The sequence below is a fragment of the Sminthopsis crassicaudata genome, chromosome 5, assembly GCF_048593235.1.
Source record: "Sminthopsis crassicaudata isolate SCR6 chromosome 5, ASM4859323v1, whole genome shotgun sequence".
NCBI classification, from domain to species: Eukaryota; Metazoa; Chordata; class Mammalia; order Dasyuromorphia; family Dasyuridae; genus Sminthopsis; species Sminthopsis crassicaudata.
In genome coordinates, this window is record NC_133621.1 from 183,286,104 (window position 1) to 183,300,360 (window position 14,257).

At 32.4% G+C, this 14,257-nt stretch overlaps 1 protein-coding gene across 2 annotated transcripts in view; it reads left to right on the plus strand.

The window, feature by feature from the left end:
- The window catches only part of EPS8 (EGFR pathway substrate 8, signaling adaptor), a 232,425-nt gene that overhangs the window by 48,681 nt on the left and 169,487 nt on the right, over positions 1 to 14,257 (plus strand). The window lies entirely within an intron of this gene.

The window sequence follows — 14,257 nt, forward strand, 5'->3', positions numbered from 1 at the left end:
ATTCAAGACTTCCTGACTAAAAAAATGTTGATCTTTTGTCTACCGGGGACATACTGCTTCTCAAGCATGCAAAATAGAAATGAGCATGATTCCTTGAGGAATCAGCAGGTTGCCATTTAGATTGGAGGCAGCAGGTTTTCTGGCATTACCTTAGCAGGTAATTAGTAAATATTTATTAAGCACTCATTTTATGCCAGATGTTATGCTAATTGCTGGAGATACAAAGGAAGGTATAAGATAGTTCTCATCTTTGAGAAGCTTATCATCTAATGGAGGAGACTATGTAAACAAACATATGCAAAACTATATCCAACATAAATAGGAAATAATCAACAGAGGGAAGTCTCTAGAATTAAGAGAGATTGGAGACAAGTGTTGGAAAAAAATGGAACTAATTTATTGTTGGTGGAAATGTGAAGTGATCCAACCATTTTAGAGAGCAGTCAGGAATTATGTCCAAAATTTATTAAACTATTTATACCCTTTGACCCATTATTTAGTCTATTTCCAAAGATAATTAGGGAAAAAGGAAAATAGCCTAGATGTTCTAAAATATTTATACTAGATTTCTTTGTGGTGTTAAAAACTGAAAATTGTAGAGATATCCATCAATTGGAGAATGATTGAACACATCGTCATATGATTGCGATGGAATATTACTGTGCTGTAAGAAAAGATGAGTTCCGTGGTTATTTTTCTTTGTTCTTCATTGTTAAGGATGACCATGATATCAGGAAGGTGATGCCAGCACATGCAAGTGAATTGGATTTGAGTGAAGGAGGGCTGTGTAAGTTCATCAGCCTTCCTTTCTCCTCTGGAATTATCTGAGTCCAGTGGCAAGATATAAATCACCATGACTAAAGATGGCTGTGGTTGCAGTGGGAGATCTTGGTCTTTTTAAGCTAAGGTCTTTAATGAGGCAATCCCCAAATCAGTAATTAAGGCAAGGTAAGAAATAAGGAAAAGAATGGCTTTTTCTAACTAGTCATTTAACATTGGTATATAAAATGATGAGCTTACTGATTGAAAAAAACTATGAAAAGACATGCAAAATAATGAAAAATGAAATGAGCACTCCCAAGAGAACATTGTATATAGTAAAAGTAATAGGATTTTAATAATTATAAAGATAGATGAAGGAAGACACTCTCCGCATCCAGAGAAAGAACTCATGAGTTAAAGTATGTATAGGATAATTTTACACACACGCATATACACATACATACATGTATACACAAATGCATACACATAAACATATATGTATTTGGGACCAATAGTATCCCATTAGCTACCCCCTACCCTTATTAGCCCCCTTTTACAATATTAACTTTACTAAAGTGGTGAAGAAGGAAGAAAAAATTTTTGTTCATGCAATTTTGTTATGTATTTGAAAGGAAAAACACATTTGTGCATAGTAGGTAAAGCAATTTCATGTGCAATCATCTTTGCTATTATACTATATTATGTACATGCTTGTTTTATTCTATAAATTAAAAGTAACTTTTAAAAAAAGAGAGATTGGGAGAGCCTTCTTGTAGAAAGTGGGATTTTAGCTGGGACTTGAAGGAAGTCAGATAATCCAAGAGGTAGAGATAAAGAAAAAGCATTATAGATATGGGAGTCAGCTAGAGAATATGTCCACAGTCAAAAGATGGAGTGTCTTATTTGAGAAATAACTGGATTGGAGTCACTGGATTGGAGATTATGTTGGGGGTGGCTGGGGTATAATGTGTAAGAAGAAAGTTAGGGGTGGGACTAAATTATGAAGGACTTTGAATGCCAGAGGATTTTGTATTTGATGCAAGATCCACTACAGTTTATTTGGGGGAGGGGGCATGGTGTGACACAGACCTAAGTGTTCAGAAAATCACTTTTGCAATTGAATGGAGAATGTGAGTGGCAACTGAATGGAGAAAATAGTGAGATACGTGAGGCAGGCAGATCTACCAGCAGACTGTTACAGTAGTCTAAGAGTAAAGTGTTAGGGACTACTCCAGCAATGCTAGAGGAGAAAAGGGGGCTGATATGAGGATGTTCTAAATATAAAACAGGCTTTGGAAACAGATTGGAAAATGGCTATAAAAGAATATGGAGTTAGAATGACACTTAGATTGTAAACCTGAATGACTGGAGGGTAATGGTGTCCAAAATAGTAATAGGGAAATTTGGAAAGGGGGATGGTTTGGAGAAGGTAAAAAAATAAGATCAGTTTGGGACATGTTGAGTTTAAAATATCTACAGGACATTCAGTTTGAAATGTTTAATAGGCAGTTGAAGATGTGAGACTGGAAATCAGCAGAGAGGTTACAGCTGGATAAGTGAATTTGAGAATAATTAGCAAAGATGATAATTGATTCCATGGGAGTTGATGGAATCATTGAATGAAATCATATAGCGGGAGAAGAGAAGAGAGCCCAGAACAGAATCTGGTGGGACACAATGCTTAGCAAGTATGACCTGAAGGAAGACCAGGCAACAAAGTCTAGGAATATCAGACATCCCAAAAATCTAAAGAGAAGTGTATTAAGTAGAAGTGGGTGATTGACAATGTCAAAAGCTGCAGAGAGGGTCAGGAAGTATTACTCTGCTCCACCATCTACTTATTTTTTCCTGGCCAAATCCCCCCTCACTGGGAGTCCCATGTGACAAGAATATAAAAATCTATGTCCTATGAAAAAACCTCTGTAGGTTTATCCCCCTTCTTTGGTGGGAGGCTATTCAACCCCTTTCACCTCCTTCCATTGTTATCATAAAGCAAGCTCCCTTCCAACAATGACACCTGATCCCTAGAATCAAGAGAAGAGAAGAGGGTCCAGAACAAAGACTTTGGGATGCCCAGGGTTATAAGTTTTTATATAAGAAGATATAATGTAAAAGCCATGTCTAAACCCCAAATAGGATTTGGCTTCTGTACCTTCACAATCATCAGAAATATTTTCATAGATTCAAGAAACATTGTGTAAGGAGGACTTAGCTATTGATTGGAGGGGGTGAAAAGAGAGAGGGGGTTAAGCATAAGCTCAATTTAGGAGCCGGGGTGTTTTGGAGAATGATGACAAAGTAGGGTAATCTTCAGCATTTTAGCAGGGATCTGTTAACTAAAGGAAGCAAATGATTACATGTTTCTTTTGATGGGATAAGTCTCTTGGGCTATCATTAATTTTAAAAAAAGTCACCATATCTGTTTTGGTCATAATTTTGGCCTTAAATATTGAACTGCCATAAAATTTTACTTAAAACAGGGCTCTTAATACATTAAAGTACATGTAGTAGACATATTTTCTTTACAACAGGTAGTAAAATGAGATTATTCTGTGTTTACACTACTGGAAAATGCCAAAAGAAAGTTTAAAGAATGTTTCTTTCTAGGGATTATTAAAAAGAGTATAAAGGTACTGGACTGTGTGTGACTTATTTATTTGTTTATAGATATTCTATCTATAAGAAAAAATTAATATATAAAACCCCAAATTTGGAAAGTATATATTTGGAAATGTTCATTTTATGGACTTATTTACTACCAATTAAGGTTGCTTTAATGAATTATCCTTTTGAAAACATTACCCAGTTTATGAACCTATGACTTGTAAATATTATTTATACACACACACACACACACACACACACAGAGAGAAGTATTTAGTTCCATGTTAGTGCTGAGAATGAGATCCTCTTAGCAATCCAAGAAAACAAAAAGTACTTCTTAAGTTATTGCATTTTCTTACTAGGAACCAGGGAAATCTTTGTTAAAGCAAGGAATGATGTTTTGGAAAAAGTGGAAATATGAGGTCTTTAGAGAACTCCCCCCAAACTTTTTTGCTGTGGAATAAATTTCCCCATAGATACATATTATTAATTGTAGTTAGATTCCTCAGTCATAATATTTGTTGGTGAAGTTATGAATTGATCTAGTCATTCTAGAAATCAGTTTGGAGCTCTACTCCAAGTCACTCAGTTGTGCAAGCCCTTTGATTGTATGATACTATTGCTAATTGTAGATCCCAAAGAGATCAAAGGAAATCTTTATAGCAGCATTCTGCTGTAGAAAAGGACTGGGAAATATAATAGGTATTCATTAGCTGAATACCTATTTGATGTGGTATATGAATGTAATGGAATATTATTCTACCATAAGAAATGATGAGAAATCTGGTAAAAAACTTGTATGAACAGGTATAAAGTGAAGTAAGCCAGGAAGACAGTTTTATATCATAAGGACAGTGGTATAAAGAAAATTTATGAAAGGTTTAAAAATTCTAGCAATGGAATATCCAATCATGACTCAAAAAGACTGATGATGAGTCATGCTTCCCACCTTTGGTCAGAGGTGTTTATTACCACTCTTTCTTTACAGCTTCCCTATTCTATTATAGACATCACCACCTTTCACAGGTTTATAATATTGTCATCCATGGCTCTTCCCAATGATTCCAGTGATTAATTCCTGTGATTTTTTTTATTCTTCATGCTTTTTTTTTTTTTTTTGCAGCATTTGACAAAATTGACCATCCTGTCTTTCTGCATCAGGAGTTTCTAATCTTTTTGGAATTAAAAAATCTCCTTAGCAGTCTGATGAGGCCTATAGATTCCTCCGAATAAAGTTTTTAAATAGTTAACAAAAGAAACCAATTATAAAGATATAATCATTAGACTATTTTAAAGATGATGGACCTCAGGTTAAGAATCTGTGCCTTAGAGACTTTCTCTTTCCTGATTTTTATGATACTTCCATAGTTTTTGTCTGTTTTCTCCTCATTTTTTTATAGCTTAATTATCAACTTTGTTCTAATTCCCATACCTAAATTTGCCCTTGTACTTTGTAGAGAGCTTTTTTTCTCTCCTCCATGAATATTTTCCCAAGTTATGTATATCCTCCTTCATTCTTTCTCCTGAATTTCAGTTTCTCATCATCAATTAGTCTACTGACGTCTTTAATTGCTTTTCTTGTAGGTATCTCAAATCCATCATGTCCAAAATGAAAAATTATTATCTTTTCTTCCTTTCCATAGTTTCTCTCAACTTCTTTCTCAAACTTGTTTATTTTGAAGGTAGTATGTTCTTTGAAGTGAAGGAAGTATGGAATTTTATAGAAATTCTTGATTTTTACCTGTCTTTCATCTCTGGAACAATAAGAGCTAGCATTTATATAATACTTTATGGTTTCCATATTGCTTTGCAAATATTATCTTGTTTGATCCTCACTACAACCCTGATAGATAGGTACTATTGTTATCTCCATTTATAGGTAAGGAAATAGAGGAAAGTAGAATTTAAGTGACTTAGCTAGGGTCATACAATTAGTGTGTCATGCAATCAGTTGCCAGTTTTATCTCATGTGTCCCATTTTCTCTACTCACATACTTATCATCTTAATTTAGATCCAACATTATTAGGGATTGAAGTGATATAAAAGTGACATGGGTTCAGATTCTAAAGGGCTTTGATATCTAGAGAGAATTTTTAGACTTTTGACACACAAAATAATAACCAGACACTGAGCAAGACAATCACCATATGATAACATTTAGAATGAGGACTGAAAAAAGACCATGAGGTTGAGCATAGTAACAAAAAGTAGTGGTGAGATTAGGAGTCAGAATATAAGGGGCTAATTTTTTCCTCTTTTTTTTGGTAGGGTCGGGAAATTATCTAATGTTTACTTTATTAATTTTTTTTACATGCAGCTTTTCATTTAATTAGTTTTTCTTTTCTTTATTTCTCTAATTTTCAAGATTTCATTCTGTTCAGAGGTGGCTAAAGGTTTGATTTTATATCTAAAATTATACTCAATTCTTTCTTTTCTTTTAGTTTGGGAGTTAAGAAGTGTGTGAAATGTTATACTCTATGATATGTTTAATATTTTGCTTTTACTAATCAAATTAAACTGATTAACTGTGGGTTCCAAAGAATGTAAATAGCTTAGATATACTCAAAGGAGTTGCCAGTAGGTAGAAATGAGCAGTCAGTGACTGAGTAACTGAGATATAAAGCCTGTGGTAGAACAGCGTAACCCACAAAGTGCCTTGAGCTAGGAATAATGTTCTGGAGCCACACATGTGAAAGCTTATGCTGTTTTGTTACCTGTGGAATCACCTTATCATAGGTGAGAGTAAATAGAATATATTTTAACATCATTCTGCTCAGTTCCAGTATGATTTTCTTTCTTTCTTTCTTTCTTTCTTTCTTTCTTTCTTTCTTTCTTTCTTTCTTTCTTTCTTTCTTTCTTTCTTTCTTTCTTTCTTTCTTTCTTTCTTTCTTTCTTTCTTTCTTTCTTTCTTTCTTTCTTTCTTTCTTTCTTTCTTTCTTTCTTTCTTTCTTTCTTTCTTTCTTTCTTTCTTTCTTTCTTTCTTTTCTTTCTTTCTTTCTTTCTTTCTTTCTTTCTTTTTCTCTCTCTCTCTTTCTCTCTTTCTTTCTTTCTTTCTTTCTTTCTTTCTTTCTTTCTTTCTTTCTTTCTTTCTTTCTTTCTTTCTTTCTTTCTTTCTTTCTTTCTTTCTTTCTTTCTTTCTTTCTTTCTTTCTTTCTTTCTTTCTTTCTTTTCTTTCTTTCTTTCTTTCTTTCTTTCTTTTTCTCTCTCTCTCTTTCTTTCTTTCTTTCTTTCTTTCTTTCTTTCTTTCTTTCTTTCTTTCAAAGAGAGAAGGGAGAGAAAGTGTTACATATTCAATCATTGGGAAAGATTAAGGATCTTTCTTTTTATTTTATTTCTTTGTTTTTCTTACAGCCTACATTTTATTTTATTTTGTTTCCCAGTGGGATTTTTGCCTAAGCAGATGAAATTTTGCTTCATTGTTTCTTTCATATTGATAAAGTATTAATTTGATGTACATTTGTGTTAATGGAGGTTTGTGTGTGTGTGTAAATGTTAACAGATTCATAATTGTATAGCAGGATTGCTTATTATTGTGATGAAAACTTGCATGCATAACACTGGCTGTTATGATTATGATTTATATTAAAATCATACTATATCTTTTGAGTTGGTGGTTGGAATGTTGGTAGAAAGCAGTGGATTGGTGGAGAACAGTTGGGATTTCTAGTCTCAGTTGACTGTAAAGGAAAAATATAATGAAAATACCTTATGTGACATTATAAGTTATTTGGGAAGATATTTGATACTTTTAAAATTATTTCAAAGGCAGACAAAGTACTGTGTGATATGTTATTTATACTAGAAATACATTGCAGTTATATCTAAGAAGATAAAACTCAAAATGCATGTTTGGACACTAGTTATTAGATTGAGTCCTGAGGAATTAATGAGAAGGCTTAATGTAACCATGGTGAAAAAAGTCTAGACTGTGGAAAAGCTGAGGTATCTGACATTAGGAAAGACAACATAGGGCTTAATAAGCATTTCAGATGGTGATCAGACTCTGAGTTTCTTGGTACAAATTCAAGTAACCCACTCTGCAAAACTAAATTTTTTGGAGATGACATTTCTCTCAATTTCTCCATTTAGGTATTAGTTGGGATAAGCCAATAAAATACTGCAACAGTGGGAGGAGACAAATATGCAGAAATATTTTTCCAGAACAGGATTGCATTTCATTTCATTTTTGTTGTTTAGTCATTTCAGGTGTGTAGGATTCTTCATGAGCCTATTTAGGTTTTTCTCCACAAAGATCCTGTAATGGTTTGCCATTTCCTATTCCAGTTCATTTAACAGATGAGGAAACTGAGTCAATCAGTGGTAAATGACTTGAACAGATTAACCCAGCTAGTAGGTGTCTGAGGCCAGATTTGAACTTGAGAATATGAGTCTTCCTGACTTTAGGCACAGCACTCTATGCATTAGGTAATCTAATTATTCACATTTTGAATTCATATTTACCTTGAATATGAAGGGCTTGATATAATAAAGTTAGAATGTTTGCAAAATTCATACAGTTTAGGATAGCAGAGTTCTTGCAGCCAATAGATATCTATTTTTTCAATATCTTTTAGTGGAAGGAAGAGAACTTATCTAAATTTTTGCTGTATGTGAAATAGCTTTTCTAGTGACTGTCAAAAGTTCTGTGAAAATAGAATATGATATAAAAGTTTTGGCTATCTTAATAGGCCTGGGGATTGCTATATAGAACAATCCAGATAGCAGAATGAACTTTTTCAAGTATATTTCAAGTTTGAGACACAGAAAGAAGTCTTTGATAAGGAAATAGGGTTTCGATAGCCTTTTAGATATTTTCTTTTATTTGGACCAACGAGATAAAGCAAAAGACTTGGTTGTCCAACTTCATAGGCAATAACTCATGAAATGTCTATTGAAAAATAAGCAGTGCCTTATGGTTTTAAATATGCTAATGGTCACTATATCCTACATATTTTTTTACTGTCCCCAAAGTTTTTCTTTTATTTTTCATAATTACATTATTATACTCAATGACTTCTTAGATTTACATGGCTATTTTATTGTTATTATTATTATTTTTTAGGTTATCCATTTCTAAATTTTCTTCTCTTTAGTTATAAATTGGTTGATTCTACTCTTATTTCTTGCTTCAGTTCTTTTATTGAGCCTTCTAATCTCTCTTGGTTATTATAACATACCTTGTGAGATAATGATTTTAGTAATAGTCATTGTAAAATAATTTTCTTTAGGAGTTTTATTTCTTTCTTCAGATTATTTCCTTATTGTATTAGGAGTTATATCTTGCTTCAATCATTTTCCCAAGATATCTTCTATTTCCTGAGCCCCACCAATTACTTCTTCCAAGGGCTTAACTGTCAAACTTTTATGAAAGGAGACTGTGACTAAAGTGTTCATGAGGGGAGTCTTTAGTAATGTTGGCTGGTGAGGACTTTTAGAATTTGTCTATCCCATTTCGAGATTAGTTTCATTCTACTTAATTTTGTAATTATTAATCTGAGCATCCCACAACTGAGATCTTATGTTAGTGGTAAATATCAGGGTGACTATAATTTTTAAGAACTATTTACACCAAAACTGTTAGGAAATGATAATATGGTATTCTGATTAGGGTTGGAGGTAGCAGTATAAAAACATGAAGCAAATGGTGTAATTTTTAAAATTGCTGGTATTATTTTGTGGCAATTTCTTTTATTCTTTTGATTATATTTTTAGTCTCTTTAATGTATCAGTCCAACAAAATATGCTTTAATGAAGAAATAAATTCTCTATCTGTTGATAAGGGGTCTATTCCTATTTCATGCTCTTAAATTCACCAATTGCTTCTTCTACTTCTGGATCCATATTCCCCCATCTGTCTCCTGACTGTGTGGATACCTTTAAGGATTGAAATATCTCCTTCCCTGGGATGGGAAGTAATCTTAAGAAGAATGACGCCTACTTAGAGATGAAGTTCTCTTGAAAAGCCCATAGTCCTTTGAGAGAAGCCACTGTAAAGCCCCATTTTCACCCTTTTCTGTTGCTGGAATTTCAGGGTATAATTTCTCCTGTGGTAGTACCAAATCCCTACTTTATCTCTATCCTATTTCCTTATCTGTAATGATTTTTTCCCTACTTTTCTACCCTAAGTTCCTTTGAGTGGATGTTAGAATGAAAAACTGACAATCTCTGTCCTTTTAGTCTTAAGCTCTCCTCTCTCTCCTTCTCTCTCTCTTATTCTAAAAATATTAATTTTGATTCTCTTTTCTTCATTTTAATTCTTTTGACCTTATTACATCTTTGTTCCCTTAAATTTCTTGGCTTCTTCATGTTCTCTTATTGGTACTAGAAAATTCTTTTTTAAAAAGTTTTTTAAAGAAGCTTTATTTATTTATTTAATCATTTTCATTCATTCATTCATTCATTCATCCATTTATATATATTTATTTATTTATTCATTTATTTATTTATGTTTGTTCGCTCATTTATTTATTTATTTATTCATTCATTCATTCATCCATTTATATGTATTTATTTATTTATTCATTTATTTATTTATGTTTGTTCGCTCATTTATTTATTTATTTATTCATTCATTCATTTATTTATTTATCTATCTAATCTATCTATCTACATTTTTATTTATCTATCTATCTATCTATCTATCTATTTATTCATTTATTTATTTATTTATTTATTTATTTATTTATTTATTTATTTATTTATCTATTTATTTATTTATTTATTTGTTTATTTATTTATTTATTTCCTCCCCTCCAGGAAGGAAAAAAAGTATTTTCTTCCTTAGTTTTTGTTGTTGTTGTTGCTACCTGCACTTAGTTACTTTTTTTGTTCCTCCTTTGTTTGAAATGCCTTGCTCACCTCATTTCTTTGTAGAAGGAATGTGAACTCCCATTTAAAAAATGAGTAATTTCAATTTCTGTAGGTTATACTGTATGATATGATGATCTTTATTTTTTGGAAGATTATCTTCCAATTTCTTCCTTTGTGTCTCATTGATGGCTTTACATGGTTTGTTTTTTTCCCTATTGGTAGGTTAATGACTTTCTCCTGTTAGCAGTATTTATCTGTAAAGTGGGGATAATAATAGTATCTACCTCCCAGAGTTAGGATAAGGTTAATATTTATAAAGTGCTTAACACAATGTCTGGCATATAGAGAGCATTTAATGAATATTTCCTTTCTTCCTTCCCCACTCTCTCCTTACCTTCTTCTCTTCCTTGTTTGACTTTTTTATTGCTTCTTAGAGAACTTTAATTTCCCCTCTAATTTGATATCCTCTTTATCATTTTAAATAAATCTTTCAATTGTTTTATTTGTTTTTTAAAATTAGTCTGGGGTTTCTTCGTAGTTTTCCTTGATCATTTTTGGGGATCCAATTAGAATTTACTCCTATGCTTCCATTTCATTGAGCATTTTTCAAATTGCTATTCTTGATTCCATGACATTAATTGTATTGTTATTTTTTCCTAAATTGTTTGCTTCCCCCCCCCCCCCCCATCATTCTTTCTGGGAATCACTGCTTTTTAAAAAAATCTGAGTAGCAGATTGGATTTATACCCAACATTATTGCAGATTTATTAGCATGCAATCTGAACCCAGGTGATATTCAGACCCATTTCTCATCCCTTCTGCCTACTTTTTCTTATCTACATCACTACTTTTAGGTAATTTCAGTGATTCCCTCCATTTTAAAGTTAGGAGCAGAGATTTGATGTATTATTGTTGAAATGAATCTTTCAGGGAAAACAACATACACTAATTCAGTTTACACGTCTACAGGCTTTCCTCCTTTTGTTTTATTCTTATTTTTAAAATAAGTTTTAATTGATGTCATCCTAATTATCCTCAGTATGGATAGTCATCCCATATGACAAATTCTATTTTTTAAAGACAATGAAAATGGGAGAGGGAAGCATCAGTGTCAATAGATTTTTTTAATGGATAGTTTTCCCTTTTCTATATGAGTTAGTATCATGACAGTCTATATTGCTGGGCAACTCTATCCATAGTTCATTGCTTGTGACTGCCCTTGATTTTACTTGTAGTTTGCTGCATTTAATCAAATATTATTTCTAAAGCCATATCACCAAGACTGTTTGGATTCTGTATAAATTGAGTTCTGAATGAGGATCCAAAGGGCTCTACTAGTAACAATTAAATTGCCTGAAATTTAATACATAAACTTTTTAATTTCCATTTTTGCAGTTCATGGATTTTTTGTGTATTCTTTGGCTACAATTCAGATACTTGAGATTATTGAATAAATGAACTCTGTCCATATAACTTGTTCCTCTATTGGGTTTGAATTAAAAGTCAATATACTTTTTTATTATATCTTTTTATTTACAAAACATATGTATGGGTAATTTTTTTAGCATTGTAAATTTTTTTTCAACATGAAGAACATTCTGTTCCAAATTTTTTCCTCCTTCTCCCCACCCCCTCCCCAGATGATAGGTAGTTCAATACATGTTAATATGTTAAATTATATGTTAAATCCTATATCTATATTTATACACTTATGTTGCTGCACAAGAAAAAATGGATCTAGAAAGAAAAAGATACCTGAGAAGGAAAACAAAAATGCAAGCAAACAATAACAGAAAGAGTGAAAATGCTATATTGTGGTCCACCCTCAGTTCCCTCAGTTCCCACAGTTCTCTCTCTGGGTATACATGGCTCTCTTCATTACTGGACAATTGGAACTGGTTTTAATCAACTCATTGTTGAAGAGAGCCATGTCCATCAGAACTGATCATTGTGTAGTCTTATTATTGTTATAATGATCTTCTGGTTCTACTCATTTCACTTAGCATCAGTTCATGTGAGTCTCTCCAGGCCTCTCTGAAATCATCCTGCTGCTCATTTCTTACAAAACAATAATATTCCATAGCATTCATATATCATAATTTATTGAGCCATTCTCCAATTGATAGGCATCTACTCAGTTTCCAGTTTCTTGCCACTACCACAAACATTTTTGCACATGTGGATCCCTTTCCATCCTTTAAGATCTCTTTGGGATATAAGCCCAGTAGAAACACTGCTGGGTCAAAAGTTATGCATGGTTTGATAACCCTTTGGGCATAGTTGTAAATTGCTCTCCAGAATGGTTGGATCTGTTTACAATTCCACCAACAATATATCAGTATCCCAATTTTCCCATATCCCCTCCAACATTTGTCATTATCTAAAAGTCAATATACTGGTGTTGCAATTTCCAAAGTTTAGCTTGAGTGTAACCAGTACTAAATACAAGATATTATTCTACAGATTGAGATTATCTAAGGCTTTACAGTACTGTATCAAAAAAGGAATTGGTTTTGGAAAAAAAAAGTTGGTATTGCTAACTCTTTAAACATACATGTGGAGAAAAATGTTGGTTATTTGGAGGATTATATATTAGTCCCTTTTTTGTGGATAATTTCATACCTATTTTTCACCACCTTCAAAACAACTTTTACTTTATTTTTCAAACAACCTGATAAATGTTTATTGAAAATTTTGTTTTTCTTCTCTAAATCACTATTGATTGGAGAAATGCAAATTAAGGTAATTCTGAGATAACAATTCATATGCCTCCAATTTCTAAGATGACAGGAAAAGATAATGATGAATATTGGAGGGGATGTGGAAAAACTGAGACATAAATATATTGTTGATGGAGTTGTTAACTGATCCCAATCATTCTGGAGAGCAATTTGGAAGTATGTCCAAAAGGCTATAAAACTGTGCATATTCTTTGATCTAACAGTGTCTCTACTGGGTTTGTATCCCAAAGAGATCATAAAAAAGTTAAAAGAACCCACATATGCAAAAATGTTTGTTTGTAGCAGCCCTTTTTTGCAATGGCAAGAAACTGGAAACTTAATGGATGCCCATCAGTTAGGGGATGATTGAATAAGTTATGGTATATGAATGTTATGGAATATTATTTTTCTATAAGAAATGATCATCACGATGATTTCAGAGGTCTGGAGAGACTTACATGAACTGATGCTGAGTGAAATGAGGAGAACCAAGAGAACATTATACATAACAAGATTATGTGATGATCAACTGTGATGGATGGACTTGGCTCTTTTCAACTTTGAGGCGATTCAGGCCAAGTCCAATAAACTTGTGATGAAGAGAGTCATCTGCACCCAGAAAGAGGGCCGTGGGGACTAAATGTGGATCACAACATAATATTTTCATTTTTTTTGTTCTTTTTGTTTGCTTGCTTGTTTTTTTCTTTCTCACTTTCCTCCCTTTTGATCTGGATTTTTCTTGTGCAACATGATAAGGTGGAAATATGTTTAAAAGAATTACACATGTTTAACTTCTATTGGATTACTTGCTATCTAGGGGAAGAGGAAGGTGGAGAGAGAGGGATAAAAATTTGGAACTCAAGGTTTTACAAGGGTAAATGTTGAAAATTATCTTTGCAGTACTTTGAAGAATAAAAAGCTATTATTATAAAAATAAAAAAGAAAATTTTATTTTTCAATGTATGCCATACCTACTCATAAAATTATTTTTATAAATACATAATGAAACTCATTGATTATTGGCTATTGCAATGATATTTAAAACAGGTCTCATTTAGTAATATATGATTTAAAAGGAGATGACATTTTAAAACATTCTAGGCCATTCATCTATTATAGATAAATAATAAATGTATAGGAAGCTAAAATATCATCTTTTAAATTTTAAAGTGTTCTTTTTGGTTTTTTAAAAAAGTAGTTTCTTCAAGCCATTCTCCAATTGATAAATGGTCAAAGAATATGAACAGACAATTCTCAAATGAAGAAATTGAAACCATTTCTAGTCATATGAAAAGATGCTCCAAGTCATAATTAATAAGAGAAATGCAAATTAAGACAACGCTGTGATACCCCTACACAC